Here is a 26,065-nt window from a genome sequence, read left to right on the forward strand (position 1 = left end):
CGTCCGGGTCTGGGAACAAGGGGATGGAATTTCCAGCTACTCTGCAGCCATCTTGGCACCCCCCAACATTTACTTTTTAAAGAAAAACCTTCTATGCCCTCACCTTTTAGCATCTAGATTGGGGAATGCATGGCCAGCTCTGCTCCCTGCCCCCTCCTGTATCAATCTGATGTGGGGATAGCGTGTGGGTTGTTATGACTAACTCACTAAGAATCGAAACTTGACCATCCTCATTTCCCATTTGCTTGCTTCCAGAAATTCTTCAGTAAAGATACAAATGAGTGCAAATTGCCCTAAAAACAGGAAAAGTGAAGCTCCATGTGCACATTTAGACTGGGAAAGGAAAAAATCAGTTCATTATTTCAAGACCTCTTGAGATGCTGTAAATACACAGTCAACACAGAACAAAGATCCTTTTTTCTCTCCTTACATTATTTATGTGCCATCTAAAAATTACATGCCTGTTCTCTTTCCAGCACAGAGAGGGAAACATGCATATTCATGATCTGATAAATATTTAAGTGGGATTTATTTAAATGAGAGGGCCCATTTACAAACATTCCCTGGCTCTGAGGTCTTATCCTGGGCAGACAGAGGGAGGATAATTTCCTCTGGAAGATTCAAAACCTCCACTGACCACCTGCCCCCCTAAACTTGGAGCTCTTCCTTGAGAACTGGTGAATGCCACTTGTAGTATTTTCAGGGAAATACCTCCTCCCTACAGTCCTGCCTTCCGCTCTGAGCTCATGCCATAGGGTCAGTCATTGGCAAAATGCTAGATCTGGCTGTTTATTTGGGAGCAAGGGGAGGCAGTCACAGCTTTCTTTGCCTAGTCCTTCCTCCTCACTACATTATTTCCATAGCAGCTACCATCATTGATATCCCTAGCCTTCTTATGGGTCCATCTCTTTTCCTTATGAAGGGTAGTTTTTGTGATACACTGGATAACCAGGACAGTGCTACCGCTCCCAAGAGGACACACATTTTAACACTGCTAAAGTATTTTGTCAGCACTTACTTTCAAAGCACTTACACATAGAGTGTTTCATTCATTCTTCACCATCCTACAAGATTTCCAAGGCATGAATCATTTTTACAGTCCTAGAGGTGGGGACATGTTTTGCTTTCCCAACCTAAGTCACATTATGGTAATGTGGTTTCTTCTGTCTGTCCTTGGTTATAAGGCTTCTCTCCAGCTAGTGTTCAGTTGGTTGTTCAGGATGATTTTTCTTTAATTTAGTTGTAATTCCTGTTTGGTCCTGGGAGGAGACCAGTGTAGCTTCCACCTACTCCTGTGCCATCTTAAAAAATCCCCCAACCTAAGTCACACAGCTGGTGAATTCTAAACTTGAACTCAGGTCTGACTCTTAGACTTGGGATCTTTTACACAAGGCTGCCTCTCTTCTAGTAGGATGCCTGGAGAGGAAGGAATCGTAACCCAAAGGGAAGACTTATAGTGACCTATCAAGCATTGTGACTATAGGTAGGGAAAATATTTTGGGATGCCTGTGACTATACCCAATACCTCCTCAATCCTATCATATAGGTAACTTTTTGTATGAGGTTATCTCTCAGTTCGCCATTTTATTGTCCATTTGTGGGTACCACCTTGGCTCTCATCCTTTCCCATCTTCCTGTCTCCCAAATTAAAATTACCTGTTTTCTGTCTTATTTTACATAAACTCGATGAGATAATCAGTGAATTCACCTATAGAACTAATCTTTTTTAAAATTTTTTATTGATTATGTTGTTACAGTTGTTCTATTCCCCCCTTCATTCCCCTCCACCCTACCATTACCCCCCTTTAGTTTATGTTCATGTGTCTCAAGTTCTTTAGATTCTATATTTCCCATGCTATTCTTGCCCCCCCCCATCTATTTTCTATCTACTGTCTATGCTACTTATTTTCTGTACCTTCTCCTCCCTTCTCCTCCTCCCACTCCCCTGTTGCTAACCCTCCTTGAGATCTTCATTTCTATGTTTCCACTCCTGATCTAGCTGTCCTTTTAGTTTGCTTTTGTTTTAGGTGTGGTTGTTAATAACTGTGAGTTTGTTGTCCTTTCACTGTTCATGTTTTTTTAACTTCTCTTTCTTAGATAAGTCCCTTTAACTTTTCATATAATAAGGGCTTGGTGATGATGAACTCCTTGAATTTGATCTTATCTGAGAAGCACTTTATCTGCCCTTCCATTCTAAATGAAAGTTTTGCTGGATAGAGCAATCTTGGTTGTAGGTCTTTGGATTTCATGACTTGGAATACCTCTTTCCACCCCCTTCTTGCCTGTAAGGTCTCTTTTGAGAAATCTGCTGACAGTCTGATGGGAACTCCTTTGTAGGTGACTGTCCCCTTATCTCTTGCTGCTTCTAGGATTCTCTACTTCATTTTAATCTTGGCTAATGTAATTATGATGTGCCTTGGTGTGTTCCTTCTTGGGTCCAACTTCTTTGGGACTCTCTGAGCTTCCTGGATTTCCTGGAAGTCTATTTCCTTTGCCAGAGTGGGGAAATTCTCCTTTATTATTTGTTCAAATAAGTTTTCCACTGGTGGCTGTTCCTTTCCCCCTTCTGGTACCCGTATAATTTGGATGTTGGAGCATTTAAAGATGTCCTGGAGGTTCCTAAGACTCTCCTCATTTCTTTGAATTCTTGCTTCTTGACTCTTTTCTGTTTGGCCATTATTTGCTTTCTTCTTGTCCACTCCATTGATTTGAGTCCCAGTTTCCTTTTCATTGCTATTGGTTTCCTGTGCAATTCCATTCATTTCAATTAGTTTTGCCTTCATATATTTGTCAAATTTGTGGCTATAATCAACCAGTTCTGTGAGGATCCTGATCACCAGTGTTTTAAACTGTGCGTCTGAGAGTTTTGCTATTTCTTCATCACTTAGATTTATAGGCTCTGGGGCTTTGAGATCGTCTTGAGCCATTTTTGGTCTGTTCGCACCTGTTAAGTATGAAGAGCAGAGCCTTGGCTCCCAGGTTGCTGGGTTGTGACGCTGTATGTGGGGGCATGGTCAGAGCGGGGAAATGGTGGCCCCCTTTGCTGTTTCACACCATTGGTTGAGGAGCTGAGCCTTAGGTGGTTCACCAGGGCCGGGCCACTTAGAGTCGCTGGGTTATGACGCTGTATGTGGAGGTGGGGTCAGAGCAGGGAAATGGCGGCGCCCTCCCAGCCGCTAGCAGTGGGGACCCGCTGGGTTCCGGTCCAATGGCCCACTCCCTCGCTTGTCTTTGTGTGCACCAATGCACGACCACAGTCAACCCGCAGCCCTGCTCCCTCGCTGTTTCCCCGAGATTGCTTGCTGAGTTGCCCACCAGGTCCAACCCTGCGCCTGGATTCCGCGCACCTGAGTTCGTCTGACCGAGTTTTCCTGTGCAACCCCACTCCACCAGCTGCTGGTTTCGCCCCTTACTGGTCAGGCCGAAGAATTTGTTGTTAACAGACTTCCGAAAAGTTCAATTTTCTGTGTTCTGACTATGTTTTCTATTGCTAATATTTAGTTGTCTCTAAACTTGGTTGTGTGAGAAGGCACGGTATATCCACCTATGCCTCCATCTTGGTGGAAGTCTATAGAACTAATCTTGGCTAGGGAATTAATACTGGTTAATGGCTCAGTACAACTTCTCCTGGGTCATACACATGTTTTGACAGAAGCTTCTTATGCCTTAACTCAAGAGCACTATGTACAGGCATCCCTCAGAGATATAGTAGGTTCACTTTCAGACCACCACAACAAAGCAAGTTGTAATCTTTTTGCTAGTGGAGGGCCTTGCCTTTGGTTTGTAAAATATGCAGTATCTGTGAGGTGTTATAAAGTGAAGTGCAATAAATCAAGGTCTGCTTGCATGGTGAGGTTTTCAAGCAAGTAGCCAGGCCACTGAAGGCAACATCATTGGGTAAATGAATTTCTCAGGACTCTAACTTATGCTACCTAAGTGCCCATTTGTTCTGCCTAATTTAGAGTTGCTAGATAAAATACAGAATGTCCATTTAATTATTATTTTCATATGTTTGTGTAAGTATGTCCTAAATATTGTATCAGATAGACTTACAATAACAATTATTCATTGTTTATTTGAAATTCAAATTTACTGGACTTCCTGATTTTTTCTTTGCTAAATCTGGCAAACTTAGCTTAATTGTAAGACCCAGCCCCCTAAGAATTAACATTAAAAAGTCTCTATTGAGCATCTGCTTCCATGTAACACTATTGGAGGGGCAGGAGGTGGTGAGGTAGAAAGAGAGAAGGCAGATGTGGGAAATAGAAATAGATAGCATACATCCCATCATGAGACTGGTCTTAGTAATTAGTACATGACAAAAAAAGTAATGTCATTAGGCCTTTTTAGAAAATATAACTAGTCCTATTTGCCTCTCATTACCAACTCCTCTACCCCTTACACACCCATCTGCTATGCTATTCTGCTCTTTGATAAATGAAAAAGGAACCAGTTTTGGCAAATTCCAAGCCTTGTGTTCCTTGAGAGTGATCTGGGCCTCAGAAGGCATGTTGAAAAACAAAAAACAAGGCAGGCTGAAAGGGTGTGGCCAAGCTGATGCACAAACAGGGATGCCCAAATTTAATTAAACACCAGCAGCAGACCTCAGGAGCAACAGTGGAAAGGGTTGCATGACAAAAAAAATATTAGGGAAGTGAAGTGGAGAATCTTTATGAGCCTAATTAGAAATTTGCATAACTCCAGAATTTTGCTACTGTCAGGAAGCTTTGTGGACTGACACTGTGGAAGATGAACTGGGCCCAAGAGAAAGGGAACACTAGGCTCTTGTTAGTTGGCCAAGTCCAGTGCCTAAGGCACCTACTAACATGTTCAAATTTATAAAATAGCCAAATTAAAGCAGGGACAGTGTTATCATTTTCAACATAACAGAGGCTAACGAATGCAAACTCCAGAAGTTTAGCCTTTGAGTAGAAATAATAATTATAATAATGATGATGACAACAATAGCAAACCTTTAAAGTATACATTTCCCCAAACACACGCACTGTGTTAAATAAAGAAAGCTAGTCTAGGTTGCCCTGCCCTGGCAAATACCAAAAGTTCCGCCCTTACTATGTAACAGGAGTGCTGAGGCCAAAAATATATGGCCCAAATGAAAGAACAGATCAAAGCTCCAGGAAAAATACAACTAAGAGATGAAGAGATAGCCAAAACATCAGACGCACAGTTTAAAACACTGGGAATTAGGTTGCTCCCAAAAATGCTTGAGTACAGTCACAAAATAGAGGAAAAAGTGAAGGCTATGAAAAATGAAGTAAAAAAAATGTACAGGAACCAACAGTAAAGGGAAGGAAACTGAGACTCAAATCAACACTTTGGGGCAGAAGGAAGAATAAACATTCAACCAGAACAGAATGAAGAAATGAGAATTCAAAAAAATGAGGAGAGCCTTAGGAATCTCTGGGACAACTTTAAATGTTCCAACATCTGAATCATAGGGGTACCAGAAGGAGAAGTAGAAAAGCAAGAAATTGAAAACTTATTTGAAAACATAATGAAGGAGAAGTTCCTCAATCTGGCAAAGGAAATAGACTTCCAGCAACTCCAGGAAGCCCAGAAAGTCCCCCAAAATTTGGACCGAGGGAACCACACACCAAGGCACATCATAAGTATATTACCCAAAATTAGAGATAAGGAAAGATTCTTTTTATGAATTAATATTATTTTATTGCTAAAAGTCTTTATTTATTTATTTTAATTGTTCAAGTACAGTTTTCTGCCTTTTACTCCCAGCCCAGCCCACCCCCCCCAGTCCTCCCCACTTCCCTCCAATTTCCATCCCACCTTGTTTTTGTCCATGTGTTCTTTATACTTGTTCCTGTAAACCCTTCCCCATTTCCCCTGAAATTCCCTCCCCTCTCCCCTGTGGTCACTGTCAACCTATTCTCTATTTCAGTTTAAAAATATGGAACACTTCACAAATTTGCCTGTCATCCTTGAGCAGGGGCCATGCTAATCTTCTCTGTATCATTCCAATTTTAGTATATGTGCTGCCAAAGTGAGCACACAAAGATAAGGAAAGAATTTTAATAGCAGCAAGAGAAAAGGAGACAGTTATGTACAATGGAATTCCCATAAGATTCTCAGCTAATTTCTCAAGAAACCTTACAGTCAAAAAGGAGCTGGAGAGAAGCATTCTAAGTCATGAAAGGCAAGGACCCACATCCAAGATTGCTCTATCCAGCAAAGCTATCATTTAGAATAGATAGGCAGATAAAGTGCTCCCCAGATAAGGTCAAGTTAAAGGAGTTCATCATCACCAAGCTCTCATTGTATGAAATATTAAAATAAGAAAAATAAGAAGATAAATACAAACAGTAAAATGACAAGAAACTGAGAACTATCAACAACTGAACCTAAAAAAAGAAAAATGAACTAAGCAAACAACTACAACAGGAACAGATTAGAAGAAATAGAGATCACATGGAGGGTTATCAGTGAAGGGTGGGGGAAAATGGGGGGAAAGCAGCATAAAGGGAATAAGAAGCATAAATATTAGGTACATAATAGGGGGAGGTTAAGAGTAGTATGGGAAATGGAGAAGCCAAAGAATTTATATGCATGACCCATGGACATGAACTAAGGTGGAGGAATGATGGTGGGAGGTAGGTACAGGGAAGAGGGAAATAAAGAGAAGAAAAATAGGACAACTGCAATAGCATAATCAATAAAATATATTTAAAAATAAAAAATTAAAGTTACGCTTTATGAGGTCAATACACTTGAAATAAATAGGTAGAAATTCTCAGCTGTGAAATAAAAACTATAGAAAAATAAAAAAACAATTTTATAACTGAAAAATAACTAAAATGCTAAATTTATTGCATTAGTTCCATAGCACATTGGAATTGACAGAGTCAATGAACTTGAAGATAGACCAATAAAATTATCCAAACTGAAGAACAGAGAGAAAAAAAGATTGGGAAAACAAAACAAAACAAGAAAGCTAGTCTAAATTATTGTTTTATAGATGAAAAGAGAAAGACCCAGAGAGGGGAAGTAACTTTCCTAAGGTCACACAGCAAGTCCTTGGTTATCTCCTGACTCCTAATCCAATGCTCCATCCATTATCCAAGGATACTTTTCTGGAGATTCTAAACCGGTTTAGATTTTTCTCCTCCACATTTCTTTTTTTCTGACCCTTTTAGTTTAGTTTAGTTTTGTTTTATTTTTCTTGATGTAAGAATACTTAACATGAAATGTATCTTCATAGGAATTTTTAAATGTATTTTATTGTTTATATTGTTATAGTTGTCCCTGCTTTTCCTCTCTTTGCCCACCTGCATGCAGCCCCACAGGTCAGGAAATCCCCTCATCATTTTCCATGTCTGGGTCAGGCATATATGTTCTTTGGCTAATCCCTTCACCTTCTTTCATCCACTCCCTCCCTCCCCTCCAGTAGGTTTCACTCTGTTCCATGTAACTGTGCCTCTGGTTCTAATTTGTTATTTTATTGTGTTCATTAGATTCCACACATCATTGAGATAATATGCTATTTGTCTTTCACTACCTGGCTTATTTCACTTAGCATAATATTATCCAAGTCCATCTATGCTGTCACCAAAGATAGGAGTGCCTTATTTTTTACTACTGTGTAGCATTCCATGGTATAAACATAACACACCTTTTTTAACCTTAAATCAACTGATGGGCATTTAAGCTGTTTCCAGGTTTTGGCTATTGTAAATAATGCTTCTATGAACATAGAGGTGTATATATTCTTTTGAATTGGTGTTTCATGATTCTTATCAAATATTCCCAGAAATGGAATACTGGATCAGAAAGCAGTTACATTTTTAATTTTTTGAAGATACTTCATATTGTTTTCCACAATGGCTACACCAGTTTGCTTTCCCACCAATAGTGTACCAGGGTTCCCTTTTCTCCACATCCTCACCAGCACTTGTTATTTGCTGACTTATTGGTGGTAGCCAATCTGACATGTCTGAGGTGATATCTCACTGGGGTTTTAATTCACATCTCTCTGATGATTAGTGATATTGATCATTTTTCATATATCTTTGGGCCATATGTATATCCTTTTAGAAGAAGTGTCTATTCATGATCTTTGGTTCATTTTATTTTTTTTCTTTTTAACATATTTGATTCATTATGCCATTACAGTTGTCCCATTCCCCCCTTCATTCCCCTCCACCCTGCACACCCCTCCGCCACCATCCCCCCTATAGTTTATGTCCATGTGTCACAAGTTTTTTAGATTCTATATTTCCCATACTATTCTTGTCCTCCCCCTGTCTATTTTCTACCTACTGTCTATGCTACTTATTCTCTGTACCTTCTCCCCCCTACTCCTCCTCCCATTCCCCTGTTGCTAACCCTCCATGTAACCTCCATTTCTATGGTTCCACTCCTGATCTAGCTGTCCTCTTACCTTGTTTTTGTTTTAGGTGTGGTTGTTAATAACTGTGAGTTTGCTGTCCTTTCACTGTTCACATTTTTTATCTTCTTTTTCTTAGATAAGTCCCTTTAACTTTTCATATAATAAGGGCTTGCTGATGATGAACTCCTTGAATTTGATCTTATCTGGGGAGCACTTTATCTGCCTATCTATTCTAAATGAAAGCTTTGCTGGATAGAGCATTCTTGGTTGTAGGTATTTGGTTTTCATGACTTGGAATACCTCTTTCCAGCCCCTTCTTGCCTGTAAGGTCTCTTTTGAGAAATCAGCTGACAGTCTGATAGGAACTCCTTTGTAGGTGACTGTCCCCTTAGCTCTTGCTGCTTCTAGGATTCTCTACTTCATTTTAATCTTGGGTAATGTAATGATGATGTGCCTTGGTGTGTTCCTTCTTGGGTCCAACTTCTTTGGGACTCTCTGAGCTTCCTGGATTTCCTGGAAGTCTATTTCCTTTGCCAGATTGGGGAAATTCTCCTTTATTATTTGTTCAAATAAGTTTTCCACTTGTTGCTGTTCCTCTTCCCCAACTGGTACCCCTATAATTCAGATGTTGGAATGTTTAAAGATGTCCTGAAGGTTCCTAAGCCTCTCCTCATTTTTTGGAATTCTTGTTTCTTCATTCTTTTCTGTTTGGTCATTTTTTTCCTCTTTCTGGTCCACTCCATTGATTTGAGTCCCAGTTTCCTTTCCATCATTATTGGTTCCCTGTGCATTTCCCTTCATTTCAATTAGTGTAGTCTTCATATGTTCCTCTAATTTGTGACTAAAATCAACCAGTTCTGTGAGCATCCTAATCACCAGTGTTTTGAACTGTGCATCTGATAAATTGGCTATCTCTTGGTCACTTAGAACTATTGGCTCTGGGGCTTTGAACTGTTCTTCTTGAACCATAATGTTTTGGTCTGTTCATGCCTATTACGTATGAAGGGTGGAGCCTTAGGTGTTCACCAGGCGGGACAACCCAGTTGCTATGTTGTGACACTGTATGTGGGGATGGGGTCAGAGAGGGGTAATGGTATTTGTTTCACTCTGTCTCAGATTTTGGTTTCCTCTGCTGCTTCCTGCAAGCAAACCAAGCCCTACTGGTGCCAGCTCCTGGATGTGTGGGGCTGTGCACCCTCTAGGACCCTGTGGATCTCTCCAACAAACTCTCTGTGAGCCTGGGAGCCTCTCCTGGCACCTCGACCCCAAAAGTTTTTTCAATTGGTGCTTTTAGGCTTTAATTCCCATCGCTGGGGCCCTGATTTGTGTAGTCTGTATCACTGCTCGCTCCTTCACCTGGCTTATCTTAATCTTAGTGTGCATGTGTGACCACGGTCAGCCAGCTGCCTTTTGCCCCCACTGGGTCTGCCCATTGCCACCCGACACCTGGAATCTGCCAACCGCTGCCTGTGCTCCTAGGTCAGTTGGGCCACTTTTTCCTGTGCAACCCCATTCGGCCAGCCACTGATTCTGCCCCTCTTACCAGTCTGGCTGAATGGTTCATTGTTGTCAGACTTCCGTACACTTCAATTTTCTGTGTTTTGGTTGCATTTTTGTTACTAAAACTTTGTTGTCTTTAAACTTGTTTGTGTGAGGAGGCACAGTGTTTCCACCTATGCCTCTATCTTGGCCAGGAGTCCATTTTTTAATTGGATTGTTTGTCTTCCTTGTGTTAAGTTATAGTTGTTCTTTGTATATTTTGGAGATTAAAACCTTATAAGATGTATCATTGGTAAATATGTTCTCCCATATAGTGAATTTCCATTTCATCTTATGATGGTTTCTTTAGCTGTCAAGAGGCTTTTTAATTTGATATAGTTCAATTTGTTTGTTTTTTTCTTTGTTAACCTTGCCCTGGGAGACATCAACACAAATATTGCAATGTAAATTTTCTTTATTTTTACCCTAGGACAATCTGTCATTGCTTTTAGATAGAGAGGAAGGGAAAGAGGAAGGAGAGAGAGAAAAACATTGATTGGCTGCCTCCTAAACACACCTAGACTGGGGTTCATATGTGCTTGGATCATGCTCAAACATGCCACCTAAGTATGTGCCCCAGCTGGCAGTCAAATCCATAACCTTTCAGTTATGAGATGATGCTGCAACCAAGTGAGCCACATTGGCAAGGGCCCTCATAGAAAATTTAAGTGCACAATACAGTATTGTTAATATAGGCAGTATTGTACAGCAGATCTCTAGAACTTACTCATCTTTTATAATTTTATACCATTGAAGAGCAACTAACCATTTACCATTCCCTCGCCTGCCCCCTATAGCCATCATTATAATCTCTTTTTCTATGAGTTTGCCTCTTTTAAATATCTCATAGTATCTCAAATAGTACATGGGATCATGTAGTATTTGTCCTTTGGAGACTGGCTTTTTTCCCTTAGTATAATATCCTCTCGTTCATTCATGTTTTCAAATATGGCAGATTTCCTTCTTTTTTTTAAGATTGATTAATATTTCATTGTAAGAACATGTCAAATTTTGCTAATTCGTTCATATGTCAGTGGGCATAAAGGTTGTTTCTATATCTTGGCTACTGTAGATAATGCTGCAATGAACCTCAGAGTACAGATATCTCTTCCAGATCCTGCTTTCAACTCTTTTGAACATGTGCCCACAAATGGGATTGCCCAATTATCTGATATTTTAAATATTTTTTTGACTTAACTTTTTTGTTGTTCAAGTATAGTTGTCTTCATTTTCCCCAACCATTCCCCTTGCCACACCCATCCCCACCTCCTACCTTTGCTCCTACCTCCCTCTTGCTTTTTCCATGTGTCCTTTGTACGTGTTCCTTGATGACCTTCACCTTTTCCCCTTCATTATTCTCTCCCTTTCCCCTCTGGTTGCTGTCAGTTTGTTCTTTATTTCAATGTCTCTCATTCTATTTTTGTTGATTATTTATTTTTTATTAGGTTCCACTTATAGGTGAGATCATATGGTATTTGTCTTTGACTGCCTGGTTTATTTCACATAGCATAATGCTTTCGAGATTCATCAATTCTGTTGCGAAGGGTAAGAGCTCCTTCTTTCTTTCTGCTACATAGTATTCCATTGTGTAAATGTACCATAGTTGTTTTACACTCTTCTATTGATAGACACTTGGACTGCTTCCATATCTTGGCAAGCTGATGTTCTTTCAAATTAGTGTTTTAGGTCTCTTCAGGTATATTCTTAGAAATGGGATCATTGGGTCAAAACAAAGACCATTCTAATTTTTTGAGTTATCTCCATAATGCTTTCCACAGTGGTTGCACCAGTCAGCATTTCTACCAGCAGTGCAAAAGGGTTACCCTTTCTCCACATCCTTGCCAACACTTGTTGTTTGTTAATTTATTGATGATAGCCATTCTGACATGCATGAGATGGTATCTCATTGTGATTTCAATTTGCACTTCTCTGATGATTAATGATGTCGAGCACCTTCTCATATGTCTACTGGTCACCTGTATGTCCTCTTTGGAGAAGTGTCTATTCAGGTCCTTTGCCCATTTTTTAATTGGGTTGTTTGTTATGGTGTTGAGTTTTGTAAGCACTTTTTAAATTTTGGATATTAAAACCTTATCAGATGTATCAGTGAATATGTTCTCCCATTCTCTGGCTTACCTTTCTTTGTGTTAATGACTTCCTTTACTGTACCAAAACTTTTTAGTTTGATGAAGTCCCATTTGTTTATTTATTTTTGTTTTTTTCTTCTTTTTCCATTTGTTTATTATTTCTTTTGTTTCCCATGCCTGGGGAGATATATCCAATAAAATATTGCTACAAGCAGTGTCTGAGATTTTGCTGCCTATGTTTTCTTCTAGGATTTTTATGGTTCAGGTCTAACTAACATTTAAATCTTTTGTCCATTTTGAATTTATTGTGTGTAGTGTGAGAAAGTGGTCTACTTTCATTTTTTCTGCACATATGTGTCCAATTTTCCCACCATTGATTGAACAGACTGTCTTTAGTCCATTGTATGTACTTGCTTCCTGTTAAATATTATAGAAGTGTGGGTTTATTTATGGGCTTGTTATTCTGTTCCATTGATCTATGTGTCTGGTTTTATGCCACTAACATGCTCTTTTGATTGCAATGGCCCTGTAGTGTAGTTTGATATCAAGTAGCATGATTTTTCCATTTTGTTCTTTTTTCTCAGGATTGCTGTTGCTATGTGGAGCCTTTTGTGCTTTCATTTAAATTTTTGAAATATGTGTTCTAGTTCTGTAACATATGTCATTTGAATCTTAATAGGAGTTGCATTTAATCTATAAATTGCTTTTGGTAGTATGAACATTTTAATCATGTTAATTCTTTCTATCCATTATCACAGTATGTGCTTCCACTTACTTTTATCTTCCTCAGTTTCTTTCTTCAGTGTCTTATAATTTTCTGAGTACAGGTTTTTAGACCTTTAAATAGGTTTACTTCTAGGTGTTTCATTGTTTTTAAAGAACTTGTGAGTGGGGTTACTTTCTTAATTTCCCTTTCTATTACTTCATTATTGGCATGTACAAATGCAACCGAGGATTTGGGCCAAGTTGGAGGTGAAGGTAGATACAGTATACTTCCTTGAATGAAAATGACAATAATGAATTAAAAAAAAAAACACAACCAGAATTGATGGGAAATTGAACTGTATGGAAGTCCAATAACCAAGCAGTTGAAGAAGAAACATTCATTCAGACTGGTAGGAGGGTTGGAGATGGGTAGCCAGGGTAAAGAGGAAGTGTGGCAAAGCAACAGACAAGGTGGACAAAGTGGCAGCTGGCATAGCAGGTGGTTCCACATTTGTGTGCAGGTAAGCCAGGAGGAACAACTGAGGAGTGGGACAGACCCTACAAACCAGGATTCCAGCATGAGGAAATAAAACCACAAAACCTCTGGTTGTAAAATTCTGTGGGGGTTATGGTGGCAGGAGAAACTCCCAGGCCCAAGGGAGAGTTCATTGAAGAGACCTGTGCAGTCCTAAAATATACACAAAGCCACCTACCAGAGAATCAACAGCAGAAAGGCCCAATTTGCTTGTGGGTAGTGGGGCAAGTGACTGAAAGCTGGACAAGAACCAAGCAAGTGGTATTGTTCCCTCTCGGACCTCTCCCCCACATACAACACTACAAACATAGCAGAGCAACTTGCCCCACCATGGCAAATACCTAAGGTTCTGTCTCTTAAAACATAACAGATGTGCTGAGACATAGAAATATGGCCCAAATGAAAGCACAGATCAAACCTCCAGAAAAAGAACTAAGCAATAAGGAGAGCCAACCAACCAGATGCAGAGTTCAAAACACTGGTGGTAATCAGGATGCTCACAGAAATGGTTGAGTATGGTCACAAAATAGAGGAAAAGGTGAAGGCTATGCAAAGTGAAATAAAGAAATATACAGGGAAACTGCTGGGAAGATGGTGACGGAGTAAGATGGAGCGGATACTAGCTCCTGTACTCATGGGTGAAAATCCTGGCAGATCTATGGAAAAACAGCACAATAAACCATCGGTTAACCAGCATTTATGAAATTAAAAGACCAGAGATTGTGACCGACGCTGAAACACCAGACGGCGGCAGAGTCAGCTACCGGAGCTGGGTCTCACGCGGCCCCTGTACTGCCGCCAGAGCAACAGGCCTGGGAGCCGGGGCCTCAGGTACGGAAGCCGGACACTCCAAGCCCCTGTGACGGTCCTGGGAGACAGAGGAGTCAGGAACCAGAGCGGGGACACCCTGTGCCGATGCCATAGCTACTAGCCTGGGCAACGGAAGGTCAGTTGCAGGAGCTGGGACACCAAAGGCCCCTGTGACGCCGCCATAGAGACAGGCCTGGACCCTGAGGGAGCCAGCTACGGGAGCCAGGAAGCTCTCAAATCCTGTGTCGCTGCCATAGTGACGAGACTGGACGCCGGGGAGCCAGATATGGAAGCCCGGACACTCCAAACCCCTGTGACGCAGCTGAGGAGCCAGCTATGGGAGCCGGGAAGCTCTCAAATCCTGGGCTGCTGCCATAGCGACGGGACTGGACGCCGGGGAGTCAGGTACGGAAGCCGGGACTCTCCAAGCCCCTGTGACGCAGCTGAGGAGCCAGCTACGGGAGCCGGGAAGCTCTCAAATCCTGGGCCGCTGCCATAGCGACGGGACTGGACGCCGGGGAGTCAGGTACGGAAGCCGGGACTCCAAGCCCCTGTGACGCAGCTGAGGAGCCAGCTACGGGAGCCGGGAAGCTCTCAAATCCTGGGCCGCTGCCATAGCGACGGGACTGGACGCCAGGGAGTCAGGTACGGAAGCCGGGACTCTCCAAACCCCTGTGACGCAGCTGAGGAGCCAGCTACGGGAGCTGGGAAGATCTCAAATCCTGTGCCGCTGCCATAGCGACGGGACTGGACGCCGGGGAGTCAGGTACGGAAGCCTGGACACTCCAAACCCCTGAGACAGCCCGGGGTGGCAGAGGATCCCTCACGGGAACTGGGAGGGTCACAACCCTTGTGCTGCTGCCATAGCAAGGGGATTGGACACTGGGGAATCAGGTACGGGAGTTGGGACTTTCTAAGCCTGTGCCACTGCCATAGAGACAGGACTAGACGCCGGGGAGTCAGGTATGGAAACCGGGACACTCAAGCCCTGTGACGGCCCTGGGCGGCAGAGAGCCAGATACGGGAGCCAGGACATTCCCAGCCTCTGTGCCACTGCCGTAGTAACGGGCCTGGGTGCTTGAGGAGGCGGCTACTAGAGCCGGGACATTCAGCAGTGGTAGGCGACCAACGCAGAGACCAGTGCGAGGACCAGCGTGAGTGTAGGTGGAGACGAAGAACATCAAGAAACTTCAAGGAGTCTGCACCACTGAACTTCACAAGGAACATACCACAGAAGTTTACACCATAAAACCAGTGTTTCAGAACAGATCAATTTTGGAAGCAGAGACTAACAAGAAGAGTCTCAAACAATGGGAAGACAAAGAAACAATCCCCAAAATGAAAGAAAAGCAGAAACTTCAGAAAGAATGTTAGATGAAATAGACGCTGATCAACTATCAGACAGTGAATTCAAAGCACTGGTTATTACGAAGTTCAAAGAGCTCAAAGAGCTCACAGTGAGCTACCAGAAACTACAGGGAAATTATAATGATCTCTCTGCAAACTACAGCAACATCAAAAAGGAAATGGAAACCATCAGCAAGAGACAAGAGGAAATGAAGAATACAATTTCCGAATTGAAGTACACAGTAGAAAGTTTCCAAAGTAGGATAGATGAAGCGGAGGATAGGATTAGTGAGTTGGAGGACAGGGTAGAAAGCATCTCACAGAAAGAGCAAGAAAATGAAAAGAGGCTCAGAAAGAATGAAGAGGGATTAAGAGAAATGCAAGACAATATGAAACGTAATAATATACCGAATAATAGGAATACCAGAAGGAGAAGAAGAAGAACAAGGGATAGAAAACGTATTTGAACGAGTAATGAGAGAAAATTTTCCTAATTTGATAAGAGAAAAAGTCTCACAAATCCAGGGAATCACAGAGAGTCCCAATCAAGAGGAACCCAAGGAGGCCCACCTCAAGACACATCATCATCAAAATGGCAAAATTCTAAGACAAAGAGAGAATCTTAAAGGCAGCAAGGGAGAAAAAAAGAAATAACATACAAGGGAGCCCCAATAAGGTTAGCTACCGACTTCTCAATGGAAACACTTCAAGCAAGAAGAGAATGGCAAGAAATATTTCAAGTAATGAGAACCAGAGGCCTACAACCAAGGCTACTTTACCCAGCAAGGCTCTCAATCAAGATAGAAGGCCAAATAAAGAGCTTCCAAGACAAAAGAAGTCTAAAAGAATATGCCTCCACCAAACCAGCTCTACAAGAAATACTAAAAGGACTGCTTTAAGGGAAGGAAGGATAAGAGGGAGACAGAGAGGAACACAGGTACAAAAATGGCAATGAATAAGTACCTATCAATAATAACCTTAAACGTAAATGGATTAAATTCTCCAATCAAAAGACACAGAATAGCTCAATGGATAAGAAAGCATGACCCACACAGATGCTGCCTACAAGAGACTCACCTCAGGACAAAAGACCATCACAGACTAAAGTGAAAGGCTGGAAACAAGTTTTCCAAGCAAACGGACAAGAAAAAAAAAGCTGGGGTAGCAATTCTCATATCAGACAAAATAGACTTCAAAAAAAAGGCTGTAAAGAGAGACCCAGAAGGTCATTTCATTATACTCAAGGGAAGAATCCACCAAGAAGACATTAACATTGTAAACATATATGCACCAAACATAGGGGCACCCAAATATATCAAGAAAATCTTAGAGGACTTCAAGAAAGATATTGACAGCAACACAATCATAGTAGGGGATTTGAACACCCCACTATCAAAAATGGACAGATCTTCCAAACAAATTATCAACAAAGATATTGTGGCATTAAACAACACCCTAGATGAAATGGACTTAACTGATATATATAGAGCCCTTCATCCCAAAGAAGCTAAATACACATTCTTTTCAAATGTACATGGAACATTCTCAAAGATAGACCACATGATAGGACACAAAAGGAGCCTCAACAAATTCAAGAAAATTGAAATCATACCAAGCATCTTCTCTGACCACAAGGCACTCAAATTAGAAACCAACCCCAAAGAAAAAAACCCAAAGCACCCAAAAACATGGAGACTGAATGGTATGCTATTAAACAATGAATGGGTCAAGAATGAAATTAGGGAAGAAATCAAAACATTTCTGGAAACAAATGAAAATGATCGCACAACAACCCAAAACTTATGGGACACAGCGAAGGCAGTCCTGAGAGGGAAGTTTATAGCAATACAGGCCTACCTAAAGAATATAGAAACATTTCAAACAAACAACCTAACCATACGCCTGCAAGAACTTGAGGAACAACAACAAAGACAGCCCAGAGCAAGCAGAAGGAAGGAAATAACCAAGATTAGAGCAGAATTAAATGACATAGAAACTAAAAGCACAATTTTAAGGATCAGTGAATCCAGGAGTTGGTTCTTTGAGAAGATAAACAAAATAGACAAGCCTTTAAGTAGGCTCATCAAGAAAAGAAGAGAGAGGACACAAATAAACACAATCAGAAATGAAAAAGGAGAGATTACAACTGATACCACAGAAATAGAAGAGATTGTAAGAAATTACTATGAAGAACTGTATGCCAAGAAATTTGAAAACCTAGGGGAAATGGACACATTTCTAGAAAAATACAATCTTCCAAAACTCAGTGAAAAAGAAGCAGAAAATCTAAATTCACCAATAACAGCAAAAGGAATTGAAGCAGTAATCAAAAAACTCCCATCACACAACAGCCCTGGACCAGATGGTTTCACAGGAGAATTCTACAAAGCATTTAAGGAAGAGCTAACCCCTATTCTCCACAGACTATTTCAAAAAATTCAGAAGAATGGAAAACTCCCAAATTCTTTTTATGAAGCCAGCATCATCTTAATTCCAAAACCAGATAGAGACACAACAAAGAAAGAAAACTTCAGGCCAATATCGCTGATGAACATAGATGCTAAAATCCTCAACAAAATATTGGCAAATCGCATCCAACAACATATCAAAAAGATCATACACCATGATCAAGTAGGATTCATCCCAGGAATGCAAGGATGGTTCAATATTCGCAAATCAGTAAATGTAATACATCATATAAACAAAAGCAAAGACAAAAATCACATGATCATATCAATAGATGCAGAAAAAGCTTTCGATAAGGTACAACACCCATTTATGATAAAAACACTCAGCAAAGTGGGAATACAAGGAGCATTTCTCAAAATAATAAAGGCCATATATGAGAGACCTACAGCCAATATCATACTCAACGGGAAAAAACTAAAAGCTTTTCCACTAAGATCAGGAACAAGACAAGGTTGTCCACTTTCACCACTTCTACTCAATATAGTATTGGAAGTTTTAGCCACAGCGATCAGGCAAGAAAAGGAAATAAAAGGCATCCAAATAGGAAAGGAGGAAACAAAACTGGCACTGTTTGCAGATGACATGATAGTGTACATGGAAAATCCTATAGACTCTACCCAAAAACTCCTCAAACTAATTGATGAGTTTGGCAAAACAGCTGGTTATAAAGTCAATATCCAGAAATCAAAGGCATTTTTGTATACCAACAGTGAATCAGCAGAAGCAGAAATAAAGAGAAAAATCCCATTTGATATAGCAAAAAGAAAAATAAAATATCTGGGAATAAACCTAACCAAGGAGGTTAAAAACCTGTATGCAGAAAACTACACAGCCCTGAAGAACGAAATCAAGGAAGACACAAACAAATGGAAACATATACCTTGTTCATGGATTGGAAGAATTAACATTATCAAAATGTCCATACTACCCAAAGCAATATACAGATTCAATGCAATACCTATTAAAGTACCAATGGCATATTTCACAGACATAGAACAAACACTTCGAAAATTTATATGGAACCATAAACGAGCTCGAATAGCAGCTGCTCTTTTGAGAAAGAAGAACAAAGTAGGGGGGATCACAATACCTGATATCAAACTGTATTACAAGGCCACTGTAATCAAAACAGCCTGGTACTGGCATAAAAACAGGCACATAGACCAATGGAACAGAACAGAGAGCCCAGAAATCAACCCAACTCTCTACAGTCAATTAATATTCGACAAAGGGGGCAGTAACATAAAATGGAGTAAAGATAGCCTCTTCAACAAATGGTGTTGGGAGAACTGGACAGCTACATGCAAAAAAATGAAACTTGAGCACAGACTTACACCATACACCAAAATAAATTCAAGGTGGATAAAAGACTTAAATGTAAGTCATAACACCATTAAAGTCCTAGAGGAGAACATTGGCAAAAAAATCTCAGATATTTCACGCAGCAACTTCTTTACTGATATGTCCCCTAGAGCAAGGAATGTAAAGGAAAGAATAAACAAATGGGATCTCATCAAAATAAAAAGCTTCTGCATGGCTAAAGAAAACAGTATTAAATTAGCAAGACAACCAACTGTATGGGAAAACATATTTGCCAATGATACCTCAGACAAAGGTTTAATCTCTAAAATATACAAAGAACTTACACGACTCCACTCTAAGAAGACACCCAACCCAATTAGAAAATGGGAAAAGGACTTGAACAAACACTTCTCCAAGGAGGACATACAGAACATTCAGAGACACATGAAGAGATGCTCAATATCATTAGCTATCAGAGAGATGCAAATTAAAACCACAATGAGATACCACTTTACACCAGTCAGGATGGCTATCATAAACAAAGCAACAAACAACAAATGTTGGAGGGGTTGTGGGGAAAAGGGGTCCTTAGTTCACTGTTGGTGGGAGTGCAGACTGGTACAACCACTATGGAAAACAGTATGGATTTTTCTCAGAAAAATAAAAATCGACCTGCCTTTTGACCCAGCAATTCCACTGCTAGGATTATATCCTAAGAATCCTAAAACATCAATATCAAAGAACCTATGCACCACAATGTTCATAGCAGCACAATTTACAATAGCCAAGAGTTGGAAGCAACCTAGGTGCCCATCAGTAAATGAATGGATCCAAAAATTGTGGTACATATACACAATGGAATTCTATGCTGCAGAGAGAAAGAAGGAGCTACTACCCTTTGCAACAACATGGATGGAACTGGAAAGCATTATGCTGAGTGAAATAGGACAGGTGCTGAAAGACAAATACCATATGATCTCACCTTTAACAGGAAGCTAAACAACAAAACACACAAGTAAGCAGAAAAAAAAAACCCCAAAAAACAAAGACACTGAAATAGAGAACAAGGGGATAGTGACCAGAGGGGAGAAGGAAGGGAAGTTAAGGGGAAAAAGGGGAGGGATTTGGAGGAACAAATAGGAAGGACACAGGGACGAGAACTAAGGGGGGAGGAGGAAATGGGAGGGAGGTGGGGAGCAAGGGGCAGGGGAGGCTGGGATGGGAAAAATAGACAAAAAACTGTACTTGAAAAATAACTAAATAAAATTTAAAAAAAAAGAGAAATATACAGGGAACCAACAGTGAAGGGAAGGAAAGCATGACTCAAAACAACAATTTTGAACAAAAGGAAGAAATAAACAGTCAGCCAAAACAGAATAAAGAAAGAAGAATTCAAAAAAAATGAGGAGAGGCTTAGGAATTTCTGGGACAACATTAAATATTCCACCATCCAAATCATAAGTATGCCAGAACAAGAAGAGGAAGAGCAAGAAATGGAAAATCTATTTGAAAAATTAATGAGGGAGAACTACCCCAATATCTCAAAGGAAATAGACTTCCAGGAAGTCCAGGATGCTAAGAGAGGCCCAAAAAAGTTGGGCCCAAGGAAGTACACACAAAGGCATATCATCATTAAGTTACCTAAGGTTAAAGATAAGGGGAGGATTTTAAAAGCAGCAAGACGAAAGGAGAGAGTTACCCACAAAGTAGCACCCATAAGACTATCAGCTGATTTCTTAAAAGAAACTTTACAGGAAATAAGGGGCTGGAAATAAGTATTCAAAATCATGAAAGGCAAGGACCTCCATGTAAGATTACTCTAGCCAGCAAAGCTAGAAAGGAAAGGCAGGTAAAGTGATTGCAAGATATGGTAAATTTAAAGGAGTTCATCATCACCAACCCTTATTATATGAAATGTTAAAGGGACTTATGTAAGAAAAATATGAAGATCAAAAATACAAACAGCAAAATGACAACAAATACACAACTATCAACAACTGAACCTGAAAACAAAAATAAACTAAGCAAACAAGTAGAACAAGAACAGAATCACAGACACGGAGATTGTGTGGGACATTATCAGTGGGGAGGGGGAGGGGGTGAATGGGGAAAAAGGGACAGGGAATAAGTAGCATAATTGGTAGGTACCAAATAGACAGAAGAAAGTTAAGAATAGTATAAGAAATGGAGAAACCAAATAACTTATATGTGTGACCAATGGACATGAAGTTATAGTGGGGGATGCTAGTAAGATGGGAGTTGCAGGGTGGAGGGGGTAAAGGAGAGAAAAAAATGAGACAACTGTAATAGCATAATCAATGAAATATACCTAAAATGAAACTGATTTATGGATATTAATTTTGTATCCTGCTACTTTGCTGAATTTATTTGTCAGTTCTAGTAGTTTCTTAGTGAAATATTTGGGGTTTCTATGTACACCATCATGTCTCCTGCAAATAACCACAGTTTTACTACTTCCCTTCCAATTTGTATGCCTTTTATTTCTTCTTCTTGTCTGATTGTTGTGGCTAGGGTTTCCGGTATTACTACTAATACTAGTGCTGGAATAGGTGAAAGCAAGCATCCCAGTCTTGTTTCAATCCAAAAGGGAACATGTGTACCTTTTGCCCATTGAGCATGGTGCTGGCACTGATTTTGCTGTATATGGCCATTATTATGTTTAAATACATTCCTTCTATTCCCACTTTGCTGATAGCTTTTAGCATAAATGTGTGCTGGGTTTATCAATTCCACTGCTAGGATTATATCCTAAGAATCCTAAAACATCAATTTCAAAGAACCTATGCACCACAATGTTCATAGCAGCACAATTTACAATAGCCAAGAGTTGGAAGCAACCTAGGTGCCCATCAGTAAATAAATGGATCAAAAAATTGTGGTACATATACACAATGGAATTCTATGCTGCAGAGAGAAAGAAGGAGCTACTACCCTTTGCAACAACATGGATGGAACTGGAAAGCATTATGCTGAGTGAAATAGGCCAGGGGTTGAAAGACAAATACCATATGATCTCACCTTTAAGAGGAAGCTAAACAACAAAACAAACAAGCAAACAGAATAAAAACAAAGACACTGAAATAGGGAACAAGGGGACAGTGACCAGAGGAAAGAGGGGAGGGAATTTAAGAGGAAAACTGGAGGGATTTGGAGGAACAAATATGAAGGACACAGGGACGAGAACTAAGGAGGGTGGAAATGGGAGGGAGGTGGGGAGCAAGGGGCAGGGGAGGCTGGGATGGGAGAAATAGACAAAAAACTGTACTTGAAAAATAACTAAATAAAATTATTATTTAAAAAAAGAATTTTCTCCACCTATTGACATAATCATGTGGTTTTTATCCTTCATTTTTTTATGTAGTGAATGACATTTATTGATTTGTTAATGTTGTACCAACTTTGCATTCCTGGAATAAATCCCACTTGATCATGATGTATGATCTTTTTGATGCATTGTTATATTTAGTATGCTAATATTTTGTTGAGGGTTTTAGTGTCTGTGTTCATCAGATATATTGGCCTATAATTTTCTTTCTTTATAGTGTTTTATCTCATTTTTAAATTAGGATAATGCTGGCCTCATAAAATGAGTTTGGGAGCCTTCCCTTCACTTGAATTTTATGAGATATTTTGAGAAGGAGAAGTGTTAGTTTTTCTTGGAATGTTTCATAAAGTTCACTGTAAAACCATCCATTCCAGGGCTTTCATTTGTTGGGAGTTTTTTGATTCCTGGTTCAATTTCATTAGATGTAATCTGTCTATTCAGACTCTCTGTTTCTTCCTGATTTGGTTTAGGAAGATTGTTTCTATGAATTTATCCATTTTGTCCAGGTTGTTCAGTTCATTGGCACATAATTATGGTGTAAATTAATATTCCTCCTCCTTTATTTCTAATTTTATTTATTTAGATCATTTCTCTTTTTCTCTTCATGAATCTGGTTAATGGTTTGTCAACCTTGTTTATCTTTCCAATGAACCAGGTCTTGGATTCATTGATCTTTTATGTCATTTTTTAAGATTCTATTTCATTTATCTCTGCTTTGTTCTGAATTATTTCCTTCCTTCTACTCACTTTGCATATTGTTTGTTGTTCCTTTCCAAGTTCCTTTAAGTGTGAATTTGAATTGTGTATTTGAACTTTTTCTTATTTTCTGAAATAGGCCTGTAATTCTATGAATGTCCCACGTGGGATTGCTTTCCTATTGTTCCACATATTTTGGATTGTTGTGTCCTCATTTTTATTTCTTTCAAGGTATCTTTTAATCTTTCCTTGATCTTTTTGTAGACCCATTCATTGTTTAATAACATCTTTTTTAGCTTCCAGGCCTTTGTGTGTTTTTTCAATGTTCTTCTTGTGATTGACTTCTAGTCTTATAGCACTGTGGTCAGAAAAGATGCTTGATATGATTTCAATCTTTTTAAATTTGTTGAGACTCCTTTTGTGTCCTAACATGTGGTCTATCCTAGAAATCATTCCATGTGCTCTTGAAAAATATGTATATTCTGCTGGTTTGGAACCAAATGCTCTGAAGATACCAATTAAGTCCATTTGATCTAGTGTGTCATTTAAAGCCACTGACTCCTTGTTGATTTTCTGTCCGGAAGATCTATCCATTGAAGTCAGTGGGGTGTTAAAATCCCCAACTGTGAGAGTATTGCTGTCAATCTCTCCTTTTACATCCATCAAGATTTGCTTCACATATTTAGGTGCTCCGATATTGTGTGCATAAATGTCACTGGGGTTATGTCATCTTATTGGATTGTTGTCTTTATCATTATGTAGTGTCCTTTGTCTCTTACTATAACCTTGGCTTTAAAGTTATTTTGTGGGATATAGGTACTGCTACCCAGTTTTTTTCCTTTCCATTTGCATGAAATATCCTTTCCCATTTCTTTAATTTTAGCCTTTGTATATCTTTTGATCTGGTGTGCCTCTCTTGGAGGCAGCATATATATTGGTCTTGTTTTCTTAGCCATTCAGCTACCTTTTGTCTTTTGGTTGCAGTATTTAATCCATTCATATTTAAGGTGATTATTGATAAATACATATGTAGTGCATTTTATTGTTAGACTATTTTCCTCTTTATTTTTCTTTGTCTTCTTCTTTTAAAAGCAAGTCCTTTAATGTTTGTTTGGTGTTAACAAACTTTTTAAGCTTTTTCTTGTGTAGGAGGCTCTTTATTTCTCCTTCAATTTTTAAATAGCCTTGTTGGAAAGAGGCAGGTGGGAATGACTTGGTGGGGGTAGAGTTGTGGGGATTAAATGCAGACAACTATAACTGAACAACAATAAAATAATTTAAAAAATTAAATAGCCTTGCTGGGTAAAGTAGCCTTTGCTAAAGGTCCTTGCTTTTCATTACCTTGAATATTTCATGCCACTCCCTTCTGGCCTGGAATGTTCTGTTGAGTAATCAGATGACGGTGTAATTGATGCTCCCTTGTATGTAACTACTTGCTTTTCTTTTGTGTTTTTTTATTCTTCTTGTTTTTAATCCTTGTTATTTTAATTATGATGTGTCTCGGTGTAGGCCTCTTTGTGTCCAACTTGTTTGAGACTCTCTGAGCTTCCTGGACTTGTGTGTCTTTTTCCTGCACCAGATTAAGAAAGTTTTCAGTCATTATTTCTTCAAATATGTTCTTGACACCTTGATTGCTCTCTCCTTCTAGTATTTCCACAACATGGATGTGGACAGAAACCCTGCTGCTTTTCAGAGGTGGTTGTTACCTGGGTTTATTTCTGACTATGGTGCTGCAGGCTGGGGACCCAGCTTAGTATTTAAACCCCACACCTGTAAAGGGAATACCCCTAGCCATTGAACTATCCCTCTGGGTCTTCAGCAGCCCCTTGTGGGAACCCAGCCAGCCCTCTCACACCTCCTCTGCACTCTCTACCTGTCCTGTTGTGGTTAAGTTGTTTCTTTTGTCTGCTGTTTGTTATAAGGCTTCTCTTCAGCTAGTATTCAGTTGGTTTTTCAGGATGATTTCTCTTCAATTCAGTTGTAATTCCAGTTTTGTCCTGGGAGGAGATTTTTGCAGCTTCCACTTACTCCTCTATCATCTTGGATCTTCTCCCTAGCCACATTTCATGTGCTAAAAAGCCACAAGCAAATAGTGGCTACCATATTGAACCATACAAATAAAGAATACTTCCATCATTGCAGGAAGTTCTGTTGAGCAGCACTCCTCTAAAGACTAAACTTTGAACTTCTCTTTTTGATATTTCAAGTGTTCTACCATCTGGTTCCTACCAACCTTTTTTAGCAGAAAGTCAGAAAATAAAGACTAAGAAAAGAACCTGGACAAAGCAGCAGGAGCCTGGATATGAAAGGTCTGATATGCCATGCCAAGGAAGTGAGGTCTCATCCTGTAGGACGTGATGAATTTCCTCCCTAACAATAGATGGAGCCAGTATATGTTGAAACCTAGTCAGACTTACCTCTTTCAGGAAGTCTGAGTAAATAACCAGAAAGGTCCAGAAATCATGTCTCTCTGTTGACTGGGTGCTCCCTAGTAATAATAGTAAGGGTTTACAGAAAAGAGAAAGATCTCACATTCAAAATGGGGCCGAGAACCTGTGTTCAACTCACAGCTCTGCTACTTAATAGCTGTATAATACTGGGTACTCCACTGAACACAATTGAGTATCTGTTTACCTCTCTGTAAAATAGAACCAATAATACTTACTCTCTAGATGCATGTGATAATTAACTAAGATAATTAATAAAGTGAGATAATAGTCTGTGTTGGGTCTTGGACTTTAAACTCCTCAATTGTGATTCTAGGGAGTAGCCAGAGTTGAAAATCATTGATCTCTGAGGTCCCTTTCATCTTTGAACTTCAAGCTTTGACCCACAGTGAGAAAAGTCAGCAATCAGTTTAGACAAAA

The 26,065-nt window shown here is 39.8% G+C and overlaps 1 protein-coding gene and 1 non-coding gene across 6 annotated transcripts in view; one reads left to right on the forward strand and one right to left on the reverse strand.

Annotated features, from left to right (window-relative positions):
- The window catches only part of GRIA3 (glutamate ionotropic receptor AMPA type subunit 3), a 482,288-nt gene that overhangs the window by 169,833 nt on the left and 286,390 nt on the right, over nucleotides 1-26,065 (forward strand). The gene's annotated exons all lie outside the window — the stretch shown is intronic.
- Nucleotides 5,921-6,027, reverse strand: LOC119055850 (U6 spliceosomal RNA). Its single transcript, XR_005083762.2, has one exon. It is a non-coding gene; the product is annotated as a U6 spliceosomal RNA (small nuclear RNA).

Source organism: Artibeus jamaicensis, unplaced genomic scaffold (genome assembly GCF_021234435.1).
Source record: "Artibeus jamaicensis isolate MK-2021 breed Jamaican fruit bat unplaced genomic scaffold, CSHL_Jam_final contig_240, whole genome shotgun sequence".
Taxonomy (NCBI): Eukaryota; Metazoa; Chordata; class Mammalia; order Chiroptera; family Phyllostomidae; genus Artibeus; species Artibeus jamaicensis.